Raw genomic sequence first — 22,837 nt, forward strand, 5'->3', positions numbered from 1 at the left:
CACAGAGGAAGGGAGGGGAAGACCTGGAATGAATGAGGACGACAGGTAAATAAATAGAATACTAGTACTATAAAAGAATAAAAGGGAGATGGCAGGCAAGGGAAGGGAATGAGAAAGGAGAGGGTTGAGGATGAATGAGATGGTATATAAGGGAGAAGTGAGTTAAGGGGAGAGAGGAGTATAATTCTTTTGCAACCATTGTAGTCCCAACACCCTCAACCCATGCAATTATCCCCCCCCCCCCCCCCCCAAAAAAATAAATAAATATATAAATATATTACTCAAACCTGTGCCTCTCTTGTACTGGACGTTCCTTGAAATGCTTGTATGTGTGTGGCCTAGTCATCACCTACCTCCAAAGCTGAAAAATGCAGGAATCCTTTTTAACTTACAAAATTCTAAATGTGAGCAAGTGAGATCAGAATAGAAAGTTCTGCAATGAGTACGATGGTTCTGTAAGCTATTGACGTAACTACCGAGTAGCTAGTGATTTCCTTTTATTTGCTGAGGTATAATTTTGTTCCTTAAAGCATGTTAGACTCTTCAGAACTTGTTCTTCTTCCACTAGCTGATATTGCAGCCATTGAGGGTCTTCCATCATTTTTTCCCCAGTTTAAGAGCTTTCTTTCATATATCCACCCACCTCAAAGTATATGAAATGTTCTTTTCTTTTACTTTGTTATCTGTGGGTCACTTTGGGTTTTCATAGCTCTCTAAAATCTTTCACTAGTTAAAACTAAATCATTTGATTTCTCTCCCCTCTGAAAGTTCAGACAAATATAGAAATAGTTGCAGGATAAATCATAGTGTTGGAAAAAATCCAGAAAAATAAAAATCAGACAAAAGATTGCAAATTAATACTGTCAAGTACTAAGCATGATGTAAATAGGAACAACAAGCATAGTTTGAAATGTCTAGATGTGAATGCCCGAAGCCTAAGAAATAAGATGGGAGAGTTAGAATATATTGCACTAAATGAAGAATTAGATATAATAGGCATCTATGAGACAAGGTGGAAGGAGGATAACCAGTGGAACACTGTCATACCAGGGTACAAATTATATCATAGTGATAGGGTGGCTCGAATTGGTGGAGGGGTAGCATTTTATGATAAGGAGGGCCTTGAATCAAATAGATTGAAAATTCTGCAGGAAACAAGACATCTTGGAATCCCTATGGATTGAAATTCCATGTGTAAAGGGGAAAAGGATAATGATAGGAGTGTACTACCGTCCACCTGGCCAGGATGAACAGACGGATGTAGAAATGTTATCGGAAATTAGGGAGGCTAACAAACTGGGCAACACAATAATAATGGGTGATTTCAGTTACCCCGATATTGACTGTGTAAATGTAACAACAGGGCATGCTAGGGAGGTAAAATTCCTTGACGAAATCAAGGACTGCTTTATGGAGCAGCTGGTACAGGAGCCGACAGGAGAAGGAAAACTTCTAGACCTAGTCCTTACTGGAGCGCATGATCTGGTACGGAAGGTATTGGTGATGGGGCCGCTTGATAACAGTGATCATAATATGATCAGATTTGATATTAGCATTGGAGTAAGTATACACAGGAAATCCAATATGTTAGCGTTTAACTTTCAAAAAGGAGTCTATGATAAAATGAGAAGAACGGTGAAAAAAAAATTGAGGAGCAGCTGTGAGGGTCAAAAACTTACATCAGGCATGGATGCTGTTCAAAAATAACATCCAGGAGGCCCAGGCCAAATATATTCTGTGTTTAATACACAGGAGGGAGGAAGACCAAACGACAGCCAACATGGTTAAAAAGTGAGGTGAAGGAAGCTATTAGAGCTAAAAGAAAAAACTTCAGAAAATGGAAGAAGGAACCGACTGAAAATAATAAGAAACAGCATAAGGAATATCAAGTCAAATGCAAATTGCTGATAAAGAAAGAGGGAGCTTGAAAAAAAAAGATTGCGTTGGAGCAAAAACATATAGTAAAAAATGTTTAGGTATATTAAAAGCAAGAAGCCAGCAAAAGAATCGGTTGGACCACCAGATGACTGAAGGATAAAAGGGGCAATCAGGGAAGACAAAGCCATAGCAGAGAGATTAAATGAGTTTTTGCTTCGGTCTTCACCGAGGAAGATTTGGGAGAGATACCGGTGCCAGAAATGGTATTCAAAGCTGACGAGTCGGAGAAACTGAATGAAATCTCTATAAACCTGGAGGATGTAATGGGGCAATTTGACAAATTGAAGAGTAGCATATCACCAGGATCAAATAGTATTCATCCAAGAGAAATGATAGAATTGAAAAATGAACTAGCGGAACTGTTGTTGGAAATATGTAATTTAAAATCGAGCGTAGTACCAGAAGATTGGAGGGTGGCCAATGTAACACCGATATTTAAAAAAGGTTCCAGAAGAGATCTGGGAAATTATAGTCCGTTGAGCCTGACATCAGTGCCGGGTAAAATGGTAGAGACTATTATAAAGAAGAAAATTACAGAGCATATTCAAAAGCATGGATTAATGAGACAAAGCCAACATGGGTTTAGTGAAGAGAAATCTTGCCTCACCAATCTATTACATTTCTTTGAAGGGGCGAACAAACATGGGGATAAAGGTGAGCTGGTTGATATTGTGTATCTGGATTTTCAGAAGGCGTTTGACAAAGTACCTCATGAAAGACTCCAGAGGAAATTGGAGAGTCGTGGAATAGGAGGTAGTGTTCTATTGTGGATTAAAAACTGGTTAAAAGATAGAAAACAGAGAGTAGGACTAAATGGTCAGTATTCTCAATGGAGAAGGGTAGATAGTGGGGTTCTCCAGGGGTCTGTGCTGGGACCGCTGCTTTTTAACATATTTATAAATGACCGAGAGAAGGGAGTAACTAGTGAGGTAATTAAATTTGCTGAAAGTTATTCAAAGTCATTAAATTGCGGGAGGATTGTGAAAAATTACAAGCGGACCTTACGAGACTGGGAGACTGAGCGTCTAAATGGCAGATGACGTTTAATGTGAGCAAGTGCAAAATGATGCATGTGGGAAAGAGGAACCCGAATTATAGCTATGTCATGCAAGGTTCCACATTAGGAGTCACGGACCAAGAAAGGGATCTAGGGTCTTGATGATACGTTGAAACCTTCTGCTCAGTGTGCTGCTGCGACTAAGAAAGCAAATAGAATGTTAGGTATTATTAGGAAAGGAATGGAAAATAAAAATGAGGATGTTATAATGCCTTTCTATCAGTCCATGGTGCGACCGCACCTCAAATATTGTGTTCAATTCTGGTCGCCGCATCTCAAAAAAGATATAGTGGAATTAGAAAAGGTGCAGAGAAGGGCAACGAAAATGATAAAGGGGATGGGATGACTTCCTTATGAGGAAAGGCTAAAGTGGCTAGGGCTCTTCAGCTTGAAGAAAAGGCGGCTGAGGGGAGATATAATAGAGGTCTATAAAATAATGAGTGGAGTTAACGGGTAGATATGAAGCATCTGTTCACGCTTTCCAAAAATACAAGGACTAGGGGGCATGCGATGAAACTACAATGTAGTAAATTTAAAACGAATCGGAGAAACTCTGGAGTTCGTTGCCAGAGAATGTGGTAAAAGCGGTTAGCTTAGTGGAGTTTAAAAAAGGTTTGGACGGCTTCCTAAAGGAAAAGTCCATAGACCATTATTAAATGGACTTGGGGAAAATCCACTATTTCTGGGATAAGCAGTATAAATGTTTTGTACATTTTTGGGATCTTGCCAGGTATTTGTGACCTGGCTTGGCCACTGTTGGAAACAGGATGCTGGGCTCGATGGACCTTTGGTTTTTCCCAGTATGGCAATACTTATGTACTTATGTAAATTTAAAACAAATCATAGAAAATGTTTCTTCACTCAACGTGTAATTAAACTCTGGAATTCGTTGCCAGAGAATGTAGTAAAGGCGGTTAGTGGGGTTTAAAAAAAGGTTTGGACGGCTTCCTAAAGGAAAAGTCCATAGACCATTATTAAAATGACTTGGAAAAAATCCACTGCTTATTTCTGGGATTAGCAGCATGAAGTGTATTGAACTTTTTTGGGATCTTGCCAGGTATTTGTGACCTGGATTGGCCACTGTTGGAAACAGGATGCTGGGCTTGATGGACCTTTAGTCTGTCCCAGTGTGGCAATATAGTAACATAGTAGATGACGGCAGAAAAAGACCTGCATGGTCCATCCAGTCTGCCCAACAAGATAAACTCATATGTGTATACCTTACCTTGATTTGTACCTGTGTTTTTCAGGGCACAGACCGTATAAGTCTGCCCAGCACTATCCCCTCCTCCCAACCACCAGCCCCGCCTCCCACCACTGGCTCTGGCACAGACCGTATAAGTCTGCCCACCGCTATCCTCTCCTCCCAACCACCAACCCCTCTTCCCCCCACCGGCTCCGCCACCCAATTTCGGCTAAGCTCCTGAGGATCCATTCCTTCTGCACAGGATTCCTTTATGTATATCCCATGCATGTTTGAATTTCGTTACCGTTTTCATCACCACCACCTCCCGTTGGAGGGCATTCCAAGCATCCACTACTCTCTCTAAGTACTTATGTACTTAGAAAAAAAAGGCCTTGAAAGGTTTCAATCTGCAAGAAAAGATGACAAATTTGTGGCTATTTGTTTGTAAACATTTATGAAGGTCTGTTTGCAGTGTTCTGGTTGGTGCATGAGGTAACTTGTCTCTGTATAATGCTCTGGTAAGCAGAGCAGAAAGTAGTGCTAGTAGGTTTTTAATAAAATGATACATATGTAAAATGATCTGTTGACAAAATTGCATGGCTGTGAAATAATAGCAGGTTTTGTGGGTATGTTTTTTTTTTCCTTTTTGTTTATACCAGGCCATTCCAGTCTAGTGGGTTACATCTACCAGTGGATGGAGACAGAGAAAGAAAGCAGTTCTTTGTGAGTCATCCCTTAAGAGTATTGTGCAGCAGTGGAACGTTCACGCTGATGGTAGCTGGACCGTGCAGCTCTGCCTTGGTGCTTTTCAGCCGGTTCCTGACCCAGTGGTTGCTGGATGTCAGTTGAGCGGGGGGTTCTCCATGGTGGAATTTAGTTTCTTTTTCCTTATGAGGAAGAGCTTGGCTGACATCAGTGGGTTTATATCATCTGTAATTGCTCTAAATCATAGAGATTTAATTGAGCATTTGAACACATAAATTATAATTAATAATAACTAGCCTCATAAGCCCAGGGTACCTTTATATTAGGACACCTCTGACTGGCTCTCATCATAGACTAACCTACCAGCCCGAAACCGCAGAGAAAAACTCTCATATTAATGTTTCACTGAGAGAAAAGTCTGCGATGTCTAGACTAGTGGGAAAACAATCATAATCTTGTAGAATTGTAGTTCAAATGCTCAATAAATACTCAACAAATTTCCTATTTCTGTCGAGGAATAAGAGAGATATGTATGGATGCTGAACCACACGGAGGATGGAATGGAATAGAACTCTGTTGATGGACAGCGATATTATAAGATGGCAACCATGGATCAGTTGAGAGAAAATATATAGCTACGGAGTGTTGAGACCCTTTGTGGTGAAGCTAAGTATATATATTTTTCAACTTGGATGCCGTTTGTTGGATTTAGAAGCATATTTTTTGTCTTCTTATCTTTATAGACCAAACTTAGAGTTTCATTGATCACATAAGGAAATTTGTTGAGTATTTATTGCGTATTTGAACTACAATTCTACAAGATTATGATTGTTTTCCCACTAGTCTAGATATTGCAGACTTTTCTCTCAGTGAAACATTAATATGAGAGTTTTTCTCTGTGGTTTCGGGCTGGTAGGTTAGCCTATGATGAGAGTCAGTCAGAGGTGTCCTAATATAAAGGTACCCTGGGCTTATGAGGCTAGTTATTATTAATTATAATTTATGTGTTCAAATGCTCAATTAAATCTCTATGATTTAGAGCAATTACAGATGATATAAGTTTCTAATTGGATTTGCTCTAAGCAGTTTTGGAATTTTTGGTTATACACACAGTATTACTGACATTCAGTGGTGCCAAATCCCTCTACCCCTCCTCCCATATGGTACTTGAATTCTGCTCTTACTCCTGTTATGCAACTTCTTCTCAGCTAAGCTCAAGGGATTTAAGACCAGGGGCGTAGCCACGGGTGGGCCTCGATGGGTCTAGGCCCACCCAGTTTGGGTTCAGGCCCACCCAGCAGCGGAGCGGAGGGAGCAGGCAGCGCTGATCCTGCATCTGCCTCCTTCTCTCTGACGGCAGTGCTTCCCTGACACTGCCTACCGCCGCCACGATTGCACGATCTACCTCCTCCCTCTGTCTCACTCTCAACAGCAGCGGTAGCATCACGATTCAAACACGCTGCCTCCTGCAGAGGTGGACCGGGGAGAGAACCTGTTGTTAAACATTTACCAGCACACCACTGTCTAGTGCCCACCCATCCAACCTGTTGGCCCACCCAAAAATTGACTACTGGCTACGCCACTGTTTAAGACTACAGTACTGTTGCCATATTCCAGGATACACCTAGTACCCTGAGTTTCCTCCCCTGCCCTCCAACTTTGGTGCATCTCCTTCCCTGAAGGCAATTATGGATCTGCTCAAGTAAAGTTGCCAACAATGATTTATCACATTTTCAGTGGTTTTTCTGTTTCTTTGTTCATGGTTTGCGCTGCCTGAGTTTTCTGCTTTACGGTTTCCCCTGGTTACGATTTAGCTTTCGATGGGACTAGGAGAGCTGGAAACAGATCAGCAGGGAAGTGTTTGTAGGCATTTAGCATCTTAGCCCTGAATCCTTTTATTGGTGCACTTTTTTTTTTTTTTGGCTCATAGCGACCTTTAGTGCCTTCATGAGGGAAGTCTTTTTTTGGCCCAGACCATCCCTACCATTAAGTATTCTATTCTAAATAATGTTAGGGCTTCAGAACGGTAGCAGTTGCCACAGATTTTTCACTAGCATGGCACTTACTGCAGTGTTCTGCCACTGTGGAAAGGTTGCTTTAGATGGGAGGTTATTCTGCCGAGTCAGGATTTACTGCTCTTTGGTTTTTGTTTTTTTTTATATGACACATAGCAATCTTCAGCAGGACCAAGCTGTATTAAGCATGAGAAGGTGGCCATTTTCAGTTTCCCACACCGTCATTTTTTATAGTGTGGATATGGTAGCTTATTACCTTCAGTTCTGATACCTGGATGTACGACATGCCTGTAACACCTGCAGTTCTGATTTAGCTATTGCAGTGGTGCTGTGCATTGCTACTATTCCAGTCCCCTCCATACAATCGCTAGGTGGCCAGCTGTATGACTCATCTCTGGTGGTCATCAGGTGCCTATTCTGCATTAATCGTCTGGGTGTCTCTGACAGCAACCATCCTTTCTTATAGATGTGATAACTATTTTTAGACCTTGCTTGCAGTTTCCAGCCCTATGCACAGCTCCAACACCCCCTGGTGTCGTACAGCTGAAATAATCAACTTACTAGCACTTCTTCAGCGGCATCTCTTTTGATCCGTTTGGTCACCTTTATAGTAACATAGTAAATGACAGCAGATAAAGACCTGCACGGTCCATCAGTCTGCCCACAAGATAAATTCATTTTACATAGTATGCAATACTTTATATGCATACCCGAATTTGATTTGTCCTTTTGCATTTTCAGGGCACAGACCGTAGAAGTCTGCCCAGGACTCTTCTTGTACTAAACGTTCTGAAGCTAACGTCGAAGCCCCTTAATATTTACACTCAAGCCCATCCATATCCAGTCATGATCAGGGCATAGACCGTAGAAGTCTGCCAAGCACTGGTTTTGCTTCCCAATTACCGGCGTTACCACCCAATCTCCGCTAAGATTCCATGGATACATTCCTTCTAAACAGGATTCGTTTGGTGTTTATCCCACGCATATTTGAATTCCATTACCGTTTTTCATCTCCACCACCTCCTTCGGGAGAGCATTCCACACATCCACCACCCTCTCTGTGAAAAAATACTTCCTGACATTACTCCTGAGTCTACCCCCCTTCAACCTCATTCATGTCCTCTAGTTCTACTGCCTTCCCGTTGCTGGAAAAGGGTTGTTTGCAGATTAATACCTTTCAAATATTTGAGCGTCTGTATCATGTCACCCCTGTTCTCCTTCCTCCAAGGTATACATGTTCATGGTCGGCAAGTCTCTCCTCATACGGTTTGCAACGCAAATCCCATACCATTTTTGTAGTTTCTCTTTGCACTGTTTCCAGTCTTTTTACATCTTTAGCAAGATACGGCCTCCAAAGCTGAACACAATATTCGAAGTGGGGCCTCACCAACGACTTGTAGAGGGGCATCAACACCTCCTTTCTTCTTCTGGTTATACCCCTCTCTATGCAGACTAGCATCCTTCTGGCCACGGTCGTCACCTTGTCACATTGTTTCTTCACCTTCAGATCCTCGAACACCAACACCCCAAGGTCTCTCTCCTGAGTCTAGCTTACTAATCTCTCCCCTCCTATCCATTGTCTCTCTTTTGGGTTTCTGCACCCCAAGTGCATCACTCTACAGTTCTTGGCACTAAATTTTAACTGTTCTATCTGAAAACCGTTATTTTTTTTTCTTCTGTTGTGGATTTCACTCTTATAATGTGATTTAACATTAAATGTTGTGAAAAAAATTTTTTTTAATTTTAATAACAGTGCTCAGTGCTTACATATTGCTCTGACGGAAATAGCTCTTAATAATACATTTATCCCAACATCATTGCACTGTAGCCCTCCCTGCCTACCATCTCATTGACTCACATGAACATTTCTTTTGGTCACATCTTTTTATTTTCCTTTTATTTGCCATTAAATAAAGTGCTGTACTTTTCTTAGGGCCGGGCTTCTTCCTTATTGGCTATGACGTGGTGTCCTTCCAGAGTAACTAATCGCAGTGTTTAAATTTTAACTGCCAAAACCTCAACCATTCTTCTAACGTTCGGAGATCCCTTCTCATTGTTTCTACTTCCTCCAGGGTATCCACTGTATTGGCTGTTTTCGTGTCATCCGCAAAAAGGCAAACCTTTCCTTCTAACCTTTCAGCAATATCTCCCACAAATATATTAAACAGAAAGGGCCCCAGCACCGACCCCTGAGGAACTCCATTGCTCACTTTCCTACTATTACTACTACTACTTATCATTTCTGTAGCGCTGCTAGACGTATGCAGCGCTGTACACTTGAACATGAAGAGACAGTCCCTGCTCAACAGAGCTTAACAATCTAATTAGGAGAAACAGGACAAACAAGAGATAAGGGAATATTAAAGTGAGGATGATAAAATAAGGGTTCTGAACAAGTGAACAAGAGTTAGGAGTTAAAAGCAGCATCAAAAAGGTGAGCTTTTAGCTTAGATTTGAAGACGGCCAGAGATGGAGCTTGACGTACCTTCCTTTCCTCCAAGCAGATTCCAGTTACTACCACCCTCTGCCACCTGTCGGTCAACCAGTTTCCTATCCAGTTCACCACTTTCGGTCCCAAGTTCAACCCTTTCAGCTTATTCACGAGTCTTCTGTGGGGGTACAACTAGCACACGTCCTTCATCCAGTTCTTGGTCACCCAGTCAAAGAAGTCAATAAGATTCGTTTGGCAGGATTTTCCTTGGTAAGCCATGTGCCTCGGGTCCTGTATCCCATTGGCTTCTAGAAAGTTAACTATTCTTTCTTTCAGCAGCGACTCCATTATTTTCCTACCACCGATGTGAGACTTACCGTCTGTAGTTTCCCACTTCTTCCCCGTCTTATTTTTCAGATACTTGTTTGGAGAACTGTATAGGCTTCCTGCTTCTCTTGTTTTTGTTTACTTTCCTCGCATAATATCAGTTGCCATATTTATAGCAGCCTTTACCTTTGACTGCTGATTTTCCACATCTCCTACACCTTCCACGCTAACAGCTCCTTCTTCAGATGTTCCCCCCCATTTTATCAAAATCAGTACGTCTGAAATCCAGTACTTTGAGTTTTGTGCATCCACACTCCACCTTTGCCCTTATATCAAACCATTTGGTGTGATGATCACTATTACATAGGTGGGCACCCACCCGGATATTGGAAACACTTCTCCATTCGTGAGCACTAGATCCAGCATCGACCATTCCTTAGTGGGTCCCGTCACCATTTGTCTGAGCAAGGTACTTTGACAGGGATCCACAATCTCCTACTTTTTTTCCGATTCTGCAGGCAAGACGTTCCAATCCACTTCAGACCAATTGAAATCTCCCAACAGTAGCACCTTCTCCAAACCTCAGGGCTTACAAGTCTTGAACCTTTTTACTCTGCCGTCATGTTATTCTGGGAGTGACTTTCCAAATTGTTTACTTTTGTCACCCCTCACCCTCTAGTTTAAATGTCTAGAAACATACTGTCTAAATTTGTCCCCAAGGATCCCTTTTCCCATCACAGAAAGATGTAGCTCATCATTACCATACTGCCTGTTATTTTTCCATGTATTACCCCAGGCTTCTATGTATCTAAAACCTTCTTCTTTACACCAAGACTCAGCTACTTATTGAATTCCACTGTTTTGCATAGTCTTTCCTCTTCCTTCCCCCCCTCCCCACATGGGAATTACTTCAGAAAAAGCCACAGTCCGATCCAAAGATTTCAGTTCCTCCCTAAGCTAATGTCCTAGTCAGCTATTTTGTATAGCTTTTCTGGTTGCTTCGGGACTCTCAGGTTGTTTTGCCCCATCTCACCAGTTACCTATTTTTCTCTAGCTGTGCATCTTCCTTTGGCTTTCTTGTATGCCGCAATCTGTTGCTCAGTAGAATTTACTAGCGATGTTTTGTTCTTGTTTTTGAGGTCTCACTTCCTGGCTAGATTTCCCTTTCTGTCAAAAAGGGTTATTTCTTTTTTGCGTTCAGTCCAAGGGTTTATTTCCCTATTCAAATTATCTTCCCAATTTAGGGAATCCATTGTTACAGAGGAATGTCTCTCATTTTGCATGGACTGACTGCTCATAGATTTCTCTATTGTTGGGATATGGAATTTTTCTGGAAATTTCAACTATAGTCTTTCTACCTTCTCAATTCTGATATTTTTCTGTTCCCACTGTTTTTGGTGCATCCCACTAGTCTAGACTGGTCTAGTATGGAAGGAAGGATAAATATGTCTTATCTGATAATTTTCTTTCCTTTAGTCCTACCAGACCAGCCTAGACAACAACCCTAATTGTTTTCTTTAGCAATATGGTGCTGCTGCTCCTTTTTTTGTGGGCTTCATACCCTCTCTTTCCAGCATTTTGCAGTGTACACAGTCTGTATTTCTCTTGTCTTTATCAGGGCCGGTCTTAGCAAGTGCGGGGCCCTATGCAGACCAATTTGACGGGGCCCCACCCTAACTCCGCCCCATCCTAGCTCCGCCCCCACCCTAGCCCCAGAGCTGGCCACCCCTCCCTCCGAGCTCCAAGGCCCCCAGCTCCAGGGCTTGTCGATCCTGCACAGTCAATGCCAACTGAAAACCATGTCTTTTTCACAAACACAGATACACCCTAATCCACTATAGAATAAGTAGTAATATTTAAACTTCTATTTAGACAAAAATTAAACTGAACCCCCAAGATGCCAGACTCTGCATACAACACCACAGAAACAGAAAATGTCCCTAGTACTGTGCAAATATAAAGACAACAGATGTAAATTTGAAAAAAAACTAACAAATACCAATCACCACTTTACAAATTAACAAATAGAAACAAAACAAATATAGAAAATAAAATAATACCATTCTATTGGACTAATACATTTAGCTTTCAGAGGCTAAAACCTCCGTCCTCAGGTCAATACAGTGTAGAGCTGTTACAGTATCCTATCCTGACCTGAGGAAGGGGGCTTTGTTCTCCGAAAGTTTGTCAAAATGTATTAAAATTAGTCCAATAAAAAGATTACCTTGTTTACATGTTCTATTATAAACATTTATTAACACAGCTACAATACTATATCCTAAAGCAAAAAAATAAAATATATATTTTATTTACAGTTTGTCGTCTCTGGTTTCTGCTTTCCTCATCTTCTTTTCACTGTCTTCCTTCCATCCAGCATCTGTCTTCACTCTCTCTCTGCCATCCAGTGTCAGCCCTCTCTGCTGTCCCCTCCATCCAATGTCTGCCCTCTCTCCTTGCCCCTTCCGTGCACATCTGCCCTCTATCTCTGCCCCTTCCATTCACTGTCTGCCCTTTCTATCCCTTCCATCCACTGTCTGCCCTTTCTCTCTGCCCCTTCAATCCACCATTTGCCCTCTCTCTCCTATCCATCCGGGTCTGCCCTCCCTCTCGCTCCCCCTTCCATCCAGGATCTGCCCTCTCTCTGCCCCTTTTTTTTCAGCCCCACTATCCCCACCAGTCCCCCGTTTCAGCCCCAGCCCTTTTCTCCCACCAGTCCAAGCTTCAGCCCCAGCCACTTCTCCCTATCTCCTTTTCAGCCGCCAGTACCCACAGTTTTCAGCCCCTGCCCCTTTTCAGCCTCCAGTCCCAGTACTAGCCCCCTTATCCCACCTACCTCCTTTTCAGCCCCCAGTTCCAGCCCCCTTCATCCACATGCCTTGTATTAGAACCCCGCTTTTCAGCCTCAGAACCATTCTCCCACCTGATCCACGTATGCCCCATTTTCCCACCAGCCCCATGCATGGCCCCCATTTCCCATATGGCCCCTTCTCAAACCCAGTTCCAGCCCCCTTCTCCCATCTGAGAACCCTCATCCCACACCCTTCTCCCATCTGAGTCCCCCTTACCCCCCCCCCAACTGAGAACCCCATCCCACACCCTTCTCCCATCTGAGTCCCCCTTACCCCTCCCCTAACTGAGAACCCCCATCCCACACCCTTCTCCCATCTGAGTCCCCCTTACCCCCTCCCCCAAACTGAGAACCCCCATCCCACACCCTTCTCACATCTGAGTCCCCTTACCCCCTCCCCCAACTGAGAACCCCCATCCCACACCCTTCTCACATCTGAGTCCCCTTACCCCCTCCCCCTAACTGAGAACCCCCATCCCACACCCTTCTCCCATCTGAGTCCCCCCTCAACCTGACCCGACCCACCTACCAACTCTGTTCTCCTCCTGCTGCACCCACTAACTTTTAAAAAAAAATTGAGAAGCGCTGAGTAGCAGGCAGCGCCTTGCGTCTGCCCTGCTAGTAAAAATCTCCTGCACGTCGTCGGGCCGGCCTTCCCGCATTGAGTCCCGCCCTCTGAGGTAATAGGCTATTACCTCAGAGGAGGGCAGGACTTAATGCAGGAAGAGCCTATTACCTCGGAGGAGGGCGGGACTTAATGCGGGAAGGCCGGCCCGACGACGTGCAGGAGATTTTTACTAGCAGGGCAGACGCGAGGCGCTGCCTGCTACTCGGCCACTTCTCAATTTTTTACAGGACAGCGATCAATCGTCGGGGGGGAGGGGAGGGGGGAGCGGCGGGCGGGGCGACCCCAGGCGCGCCACGCGGGGCCCTATGCGGCCGCCTCGGTTGCCTCGCCCTAAGACCGGCCCTGGTCTTTATACATCTCCTGACTCAGTGAAATAGTTGTAGGTCAGTTGAGTTTATGCCTAAATTGTTTTTGGGTGCCTTATTTGAAGGTGGTGTTTTTGAATATTTTGGATGAATCAACAGCACCGTTGCTTGGCTGTTCAAAATACTGAACATTTCATGGTTGCACAAAGCCCTGAAAAGGGGGAGGGGCTCACAAAGAACTATTTTATTTCTCTTTCTCAAACTAGTCTGGGCTGGTCTGGTAGGACTAAAGGAAAGAAAACGATCAGGTATAGCTGATCAGGTTTTTTTACAGGATATCCACAAAGAATATGTGTGTTAAGTTTGCTTATACTGTGTTTTCATTGTATAAAGTCTTATGGTATGCATATTACTTCTGAGCCAGAATTATGCACCAAAAAATTAAAAATTCTGTGCACAAAATTTGCAAATTCTGAAAAATTCTCCAAGTTTGTCATAATTTAAACAATATTAAAGCCCCCTCCCTGTACACAGATACCATCCATATTTTCCCAGCCTCCTTTCCAGCATCTATAGCATCCACCTTTTTTACAGCCCCGTTCCCTTGCACCCACTCACCATCCATAGTTATTTTCCCAGCCCCCCACCGTACCCACACACCATCCATACTTTTTTTTCAACCCCCCTGCCACGTCCACACACCATCCATAGGTTTTTTTTCCAGCCCACCCACTGCATCCACACACCATTCATAATTTTTTCCAGCCCCCCCAAACAGACCATCCAAGGTTTTTTCCAGCCCCCTCCCCCCCCCCCGTCCACTCACACTCACCAGGGAGGTGCAGTGAGAAGGAGCTGCATTGGGAGTGCCTCTTTGGGTCAGGAAAGAACCTGACCCTTTCCAGCCGCTGCTCTGGGCTGGTACTGCCACTTCTTGCAAATGGCTGCCGAGACTTCCTGCGGCAGTTTCATGAGATTACTGCTTGAAATCTCTGCGGCCATTTTGAAGAAGTGGAGCACCAACTGAAAGCAGTGACAGTGGGCAAGAAAGAGTGGGGTTCTTTGCTGCCCACGAGGAGGCCACTGGACCACCAGGGAGTTAAGGTAGGCTTGGGAGGGCCCACCGAGGTTCAGGGGGCAAGCCAACCAGATTCTGTGCAAAAAGGCTGAATCCTGTGCAGCTGGGGAATTAGCATATGTATCATAAAATATCTTGAGAACACCACTTACTATGGGTTCCCTACAGGGCGGACTGACAAGGAACTGGTCCCTTGGGCAATAAGGCTCACACTCCCCCCACCTTCCATCTGATAGAGTGTGCTGGTTTTGCATCTGTTGTGATATTTCTAACTCGGTAAAGACAAACACTAATGTCATTAAATCATATTAGCGTGCATCCGGTATACATTTCAAATGATATGCATGCTGTTTTCATTCTAATGCTGCTGAGGCTCTGGGGCAATTGTTCTCAACCTTTTTTTTCAGTTGGGACACACCTGATGGACAATGCTCACATATGTGACACACCATATACATGATCCTCACTGCCCTTTGGTCTGACACAGCATATAGCACTTCTTATGAGTTAAATGTATTATGCTCTGCATCCACAAAAATCCATCTTGCCCTTCCGAATAACAGATGCAGATCACAGGTAGGAAATTTCTCCATGGAAGTTGCCATACAAAAAAATATTCCGATTATCATGTCATCTGAGCAATAGCAACATAAATCTCTCCACTTACCAGGCATATTGTGAAATTATACAAAACCTGAAAAAAACATAACTCAACAACATGTCATATGACAGTAGCACTAAACCTATGATTCAAACAGCAAGAACCCTACCTATGAATAGGCAGCACTACAAATATTACACTGGGTCCTAGAACACCAGTATACCTACTACAGGTAAAACAGAACAAGTGGTACAGCTACAGATCTCTATTCAACAGGGTGTAGCTGTGGGGAGCCTTGGGGGCCCAAGCCCCCCAGTCTTGACTCAGGCCCCCAGGCTTTCTGCGCAGGGCCACATTTAGAAATGTCAGGTTTTGCCCCAAGTCTGCTCTCTCTCTCTGTTCTCCCCCCTCTTCTGCTTCCTTCCATACCCCCCAGTCCTGCAATCGCTACCCTCCCTACCGCCCCCCCTCACGGTCTTCTGTACCTCTCTTCTAGTATCAGCAGTGACTAGAGCAGGTTGCTTCCAGCTTGTGTTGGAGCTTTCTCTCTGCAAGGTCTTGCCTACGCGAGACCCTGTAGAGAAAAAGATCCAACCCCAGCTGGAATCAGCCTGCTCTAATCACTGCCGGTAGTAGAACAGAGGTAGGGAACACCGCGGGGAGGGGAAAGGAAGGGAGAGGGCGAGGTAGTGATGCAGGGGGAGCAGAATGGGGGGTGAGATCGTAGGAGAAATGCCAGAAATGGGGGAAGGAAGGGGAGAGAGAGGATTGGCCTGGGAGGGGGGCCAAGGAGGGAGGGTAGTGCTGGAAAAGAGGGAGATGGGGGGGGCCAAGGAGGGGAGGACAGTGCTGGAAAAAGGTGGTGATGGAGGCCAGAGGGGGGAGGGCAATGTTGGAAAAAAGGTGGAGATGGGGGCCAAGGGGGGGAGGAGGGCAATACTGGAAAAGAGGGAAATGGGGTGTTCCCGAGAAGGCAGATGCTGAACATGGGGAGGATAAGGGATAGGAACACAGAGGGGAGATGCTCGACCGTTTGGCTAAGGGTGCAGAGGAAAGATAGATACAGGGCCGTGCCAACATGGTAAGCAGGGTAAGCACCGCAGGGGGGCGCTGACCTCTGGAGGACGCCGCCGCGCCATGCTTACCCTCACCGCTTACCTTATTTAAATTTACCTCCGACGTCGCAGCAGCTGAGCAGCGTCAGTGAAAGCGCTGCCGAGTCTCCAGCCTTCCCTTCGCGCTCGTTCGTTCCCTCAGTGTCCCGCCCTCACAAGGAAATGACGTCAGAAGAAGGTGGGACACTGAGGGAATGAACGAGCGCGAAGGGAAGGGAAGGCTGGAGACGTCAGCAGCGCTTTCACTGATGCTGCGCAGCTGCTGCCACAATGAAGGTAAATTTAAATTGGTTGCGGATCGCTCCGCACGCCACTTCTCGCCATTGCCCTCTCTCCGATTTCTAATCGATCTACAGTGCATTGCAGGGGGAGGGGGGTACTGTTTATTTTGGCCTCCTTGCGCTCTCGTTTTTTTCTGCCGTCAGTCCAGTCTAAACCGGTTAACAGCCTGTTCTGTTTCTGGAAAAAAGGAAGGGGAAGGCAAGGCAGGCAGTGAGGGCGCTCCTGCAGCTGCCAGTGCCACCTCGGGTCACACGCTCTCTCACACTGGCAGGAAAAGAGCCAAGTAACAGGGAACGCCAAGCTGGCAGCTTGGATATCTGCCCTCTTTTGGATCTCCTTCGTATAAGTTTATTAGCACTTCCCTTTCTTAGTAAAGAACAACAAATAGGATTACTGAATTGGTTCCCTGATTTCACTTTTGGTGAATACTCTTCTCGTTTTGCTGGGTAGCCCTTGAGATTGAGTCAGTGGCGAAGCCCGACCTGACATTTTGGATGGGCCCAGAGCTAATATGGGTGGGCACTATATATAGATAGGTAGATAGATAGCCCTGTCCTACTCCCTACCCACCCCCTATGGAATTAAATAAAAAAAAATACTTTTTTTTCATGCCCACCTCTGCACGCACCGGTCCACCCAGAGAAAACCGCCGGTGCCTACAATTTTTTTTTTTTATTTTAAACTAGGCACTGCAGAGACCATCCCCACCCAAAAACCCACCAAAATGAGAGAAAGACAACTTTTTAAAAATTAAGCTAGCTTGGCATTATTAAAATTTATTGTTGGGGAATTTTTGGGTGGGTATGGGCTCTTCATTGCCCTAGGCACTGGCAGTGATCGTCTAACCCCCCCCCCCCCCCCATCCAAAAGCCCACTACCAGACCACAGCCATCATTTTGATAACAAAGAGTAATCAAAATACTGGCAGGTCATGGTGGTGGGCTTCTGGGTGGGGGTGGGCTCTTCACTGCAGGGCAAAAAAAGGTATATTTTAATCATTAAATATATATTTTTTGCCATAGGCAGTGAAGTGCTTACCCCACCCAGAAATTCCACAACAATAATTTTAATAGTGCCCACCAGGCCCCAGCTAGCTTAATAAAAATAAAATTTACATGATTTTAAATTATTATGTAAAAACCCCAAAACCGCATTTACAACAATTTTATTACCTGCTGCTCTGCTGGGCTGGCTGCTGCTGCTTGGCACCAAAGTTACCTGGGGCTGACAGGAACTCGAGTCGATTCTGGTATGATCTCTTCTCAATTCGAAGACCGAGTCCCGGCCAATTCCCACGTTTTTCCAGGGACGGCAGGGCCAGGCTCACGCACCGTGCATGCGTGCATGTGGCCATGTGCAGCTATTTTTTCAGCCTGCCCTCCCTCAGGCTGAGATGCCACGAGCACGCACAGCCACCACGTCCGGGTCATACTGCTACCGCACCGCGTAGGATGGATGTGTGGACAACCATGATGCATTCTGCCTCTCCTGAGTCTAAGGCTCTAAGCCCGAAGGTAGGTGGTGGGCTGATGATGTCTGAGCGTGCCAACGCGGGTGCCCGCGAGTACGCTAGAGGCTGTGTGTGTGTGTGCGCTTGGGGGGTGGATGGGCCTGAAATCAGAGCCACAGTGACAGGAGAGATCAGCTGCTGCCAGAGCACCATGGGTGCCGTCTCGGCCGTCAAGCTAGGCTGCTGCTGCGGCAGTTGGGTATGCGCTTAGGTGGGCGGGCCTGGGCCGAAATTGGCCCACCCGAAGCTACGCCCCTGGACCGAGTGAAAGGTAGATCCTCTTCATTCCACCTTAAAATAAGCTTTTACGGGGCCCAGCGCAGCTGGCAGCTGTTGTGTAGCCTGGGGAGACAGAGTGTACCTGTGAACGTATAGCACTCCTTGTCTGGTGCTCCGCTCTTCTCCCAGCAGGGCAACGTTAGGGGATAGCAAACAGGGGCAATTACCCTGGACCTTCATGTTACAAGTGGCCCCGAGTTTGGCTTAAGCTAAGAAAGCTTGTAGATGGTCTTTGGAGCCCCTTAATGTATAATGCCACCCTAGCTCCCAGTCTCACTCCATTAGTAGGAGCATGGGGCAAAGCAACTAAGGCAGCTTGACATAGTTCTATCGAGAAGCTGCAGCTTTATGTCCAGGGCCGAGCCATGGTGCAATGACAGCTGCGGAGGGAGGTTTAATTGTGCCATTCTGCTTGTGTTAGTGGCAGTCAAGGGAGGTTAGATCAAGAACAGGAGACGGTAAGCTTGTAAGCCTTGCCATGATTGCTATTGAGAATGATATATGTGCCCAGTTAGATATCAAAGATTTAATTACTAATTTCGTGAACATGAAAGCACGAAAGGCTAAGTGGTTGTAAACCCTCTATTTGTTCCAGATCCCACAAAGATGCACTCCATCTTTCAGCTCCTATTTTCTTTGCATCTTGTGCCACACGGGGGGGGGGCGCCAAACTGATAGTCTGCAGGGGGGGCACCAGAGACCCTAGGCACATCCCTGGATAGGATGGTGAATATGGAGAGAAAAGAAATGTCAAAACGGACAGGAGACCTACAAGGAAATGGAGAAAAACAGAAAAGCAGAAAACAGACACTTGAACCAAAGCAAATGGGATAGATAGGGTTTTGGGGGATTTTTTTAATGTATTAATTGGAATATATCAGATTTGGGAAATGTGCATCTCTGATGTCTTGCATTTTAGTTTTTGTTTCTCTGCTGTGTGCAAGGTCTGACTTTTTGAGGAGTCTTTTCAGTTCTATATTACTAATCTGTGGTCCTTTGTTTCCTATTTGTTGGGGGTCTGTTTGTGGTTTGTGCATTTTACCAAGGTGTGTTATTTTGATAGCCTGTGGTTTCTGTGTAGAGATCTGTAGTAGTCCTGTTTATTCTTTTTTTTCTCATTAGGTATTATGTGGTGTGGAATTGCTGGAGAGGGGATGAGAAGGAAATGGGAAAAACCAGTAGGTGAGACGTGACAAGAGAGGGTGAGAGAAAAGGAGAATGAGGGTAATATTAAATGGGCAAACAAACACAGAAAAGAGAAAAGTGAAGAAAACCAAAGATTAGAACCAGACAGATAATAGAGAAGACAGAAGGAGAGAGAAGAAATGGAAAGGCAAACATGGAAAAGAATTTAGGAGAAGACCGACATAAGGAAAGTGGAAAAGAGATTAAAACCAGCCCAGATAGAAAAAAAATTGCCCAGACAACAAAGAGGGAGAGAAGGGGATATAGTGGACATGGGGGAGGGGTGGAGAGTAAGATGACAGAATTGAGATGCTGAATTGGGATGGAGAAGGATGCTGGCTTGGAGGAGGAGGAGGAAAGAGATGATGCTAGATCAGGTAGGGAGGAAAAAGGGATATTGTAGGATGCTGGACATGAGGTAAGTAGGAAGACAGGGGGAGATGCTGGACATGGGTTGAGTAGAAAGACGGGAGATGCTGGAAATGGGGAGGGTAAGAAAACAATAGGGGGTGCTAGACATTGGACAGGGATGGGGACAGAGAAGGGATATGCTGGACATGGGAGGAATAGGGATATAGGGTAGGGAATGACGTGGGGACAAAATTTGCCCCTTTCTTGCAAGCTCTGTCTGATCCCATCCGCAGAAGCTTCGAACAGTTAGGATTTTATATTTAAATCATTTATTAAAGTTTAAAACGAAAACAATATTCTGTACAACTGTCATTTTATAAATCACAACCAATATAGAACAAAGATTTTTTTTAAAAACTGTCAGATACAGGATTTGGGGAATGGGGGAGGGGCGGGGGGGGGAGGGGGTGGGGGGAGGGAGGAGGGATGCAAGCAGGGTACAGTATTAAATGGAAAGTATATAAAAGTAAGTAATGAAGGCTTCTGGGGGGCTCTGTCTCCCCGAGCTGTCAATGAAAGGCGGCTTGGCAATAGGAGACAAGCTCTGATGGAAACGTGGGCAGAACACAACAGTGATGCTGATAAAGTGGAGATGCAAGTTAGGGGGGGCAGAGGCTGGGATGTCCCCCTCGATTACAAAAGTGGGACATCTATGGATATCGCTCCACACTTTCAAATCCAAGAATAGTAAGAATAATAACATGGAATGTAGGCGGAGTAAATTCGCCAATAAAACGCTCTAAGATTTACAACAATTAAATAGGCAGAAAGCAGACATAGCACTTTTACAGGAGACGCACCTGAACCAGATTGAACATGCCAAGCTCAGCACCTGGTGGGTTGGGGATTGTATAGCAGCAAATGCACAAGGCAAAAAAGGAGGAGTAGCGATACTAATCAGAAAAGGCATAGCCTCTGTAATCAACCCACTTCTGATTGATACTGAAGGCCGCTATGTTATCTTGGAAGTGGTAGTTGGGCGACAGAAACTGCTAATCTGTAATGTTTATGCTCCGAATAGATATGATCGGAAGTTTTATCAAACCTTGATTAATTTTCTGCTCAGGCAACCGCACGCAGCTATGGTGATGGGGGGCGATTTAATGCAGCTTGGGACCCCTCTCTGGACAGAATCAGCCCCGGAGACGGCCTCTTCATGTTATAATAATAGAGACCTCTTACAATTGAGGCCAGATGTTGGGCCTGGTTGATGTGTGGCGGGTGCTGCACCCAGGTGAGAAAGATTACACACATCTGTCACGGGCCCACTCAACTCAGTCGAGAATTGACTATATTCTGACATCGCGTCAGATGTTTGGGGAAGTGACAATAGCGGAGATAGTACCGTACATGTGTCGGACCATGCCTGGGTTAAGATAGAATGGATACCAAGTGGTACGACCCAACAGAAACATAAATGCAATTCCCCCTAGAGTTTAGCTCAGACCCAGTGCTAAAAGGCCGATTACAAGCTAGCTGGGCAGCATACAGCACTCATAATCAAGATCATATAGATGATCCAGTTTTGTTTGGGAAGCGGCTAAGGCGGTTCTTAGAGGCGAAGTTATAAGTCACACATATTTTGTGAGGAAGGCACGAGACAGAAGATCTTGCGTTTAAGTAATCAACTTTGTAAGACACGGAAGAGATATGGGGAGACACATGCGATAGGGGATAAACAACAAGTGTTAGAGCTTCAAACCGCCTTGAATGCACTTTTGCAAGAGAGGGCACACAAGTCACAGCTCTACTATCGATATATGCTTTATAAACATGGTAATAAAACAGGCAAGTTGATGTCAAAAATAATTACCCCCCGGGGAGGGACTAAGAACATTCTGGCACTGAGGCAAAGAGGGGGAGGGCTTCACACATCAGACAAGGCAATTTGTGAAACCTTTCGGACCTTTATCAGGGCTGTACGCTTCCCCAGAGGAAGACGACCTACTAAATCAGATGTACTTAGAAAAATCTAGCTTACCAAAGCTTACAATACAGAGTTGGACAGCCTTAATCAATTAATCACTGAAGACGAAGTTAGTATGGTTATAGCCCGTAGCCCGCGATTGAAAGCCCCGGGACCTGATGGTTTAAGAGGAGAATTTTATAAATTGATGGAAGGAGGAGTTATACCCGCAATTACTAGATTTTTGAACCAACTAATAGAGAGACAGAGGATACCCCCTGACTTGAATAGGGCTCAAATAATAGTCTTGTTGAAGCCGGGGAGGGACCCACTAGAGCCGACATCGTACCGGCCTATCTCCCTATTAAATTATGATACCAAGTTGCTGGCAAAAATCTTGGCTAATAGACTAGCGAGGTTGCTCCCTCGGTTGATTCACGAAAGTCAGGTGGGTTTTGTGGGAGGAAGAGCAGTGAGTAAAAACTTGAGAGCAATATTGACATCACTAGAGCACAGTTCGCAGACGAAGGTAGCATCGTTGTTGGTCAGCTTCGATGCGGAAAAGGCCTTTGATAAGGTTCACTGGAAGTTTCTTTTTGATACGTTGGAACATTATGGATTTTCAGGGAGATTTGTTGAGGCAATTCATGCCTTATATGCCAACCCATGTGCCACATTGAGTGTGAACGGGATAGAGTCGGAAAGTTTCTGTATTAGGAGAGGCACAAGGCAGGGGTGCCCCTTGTCCCCTCTTCTCTTTGTTTTAGTTTTAGATCCCCTTATCAGAGATATCATGGCAAACCCTTTGATCCGGGGAGTGGGCTTAGGGACCCACATGTTTAAGATCGCAGCATTTGCGAATGACATTTTGGTACATCTCACAAACCCAAGGGAATCCTTAGACACGTTATTGGAAACCTTTCGTGAATATGGAGACTACTCAGGCTTCCGAATCAATCTAGATAAGTCAGAAGCTCTGGCTTCGCCAGAGGTGAATCAGAGGGAATGGGATCCTGAATTTCCATTGAGA

General features: G+C 44.9%; 1 protein-coding gene across 1 annotated transcript in view; it reads left to right on the forward strand.

The window, feature by feature from the left end:
* B4GALT1 (beta-1,4-galactosyltransferase 1) overlaps window positions 1-22,837 on the forward strand; it is a 242,413-nt gene that overhangs the window by 152,746 nt on the left and 66,830 nt on the right.

Source organism: Microcaecilia unicolor, chromosome 2 (genome assembly GCF_901765095.1).
Source record: "Microcaecilia unicolor chromosome 2, aMicUni1.1, whole genome shotgun sequence".
NCBI classification, from domain to species: Eukaryota; Metazoa; Chordata; class Amphibia; order Gymnophiona; family Siphonopidae; genus Microcaecilia; species Microcaecilia unicolor.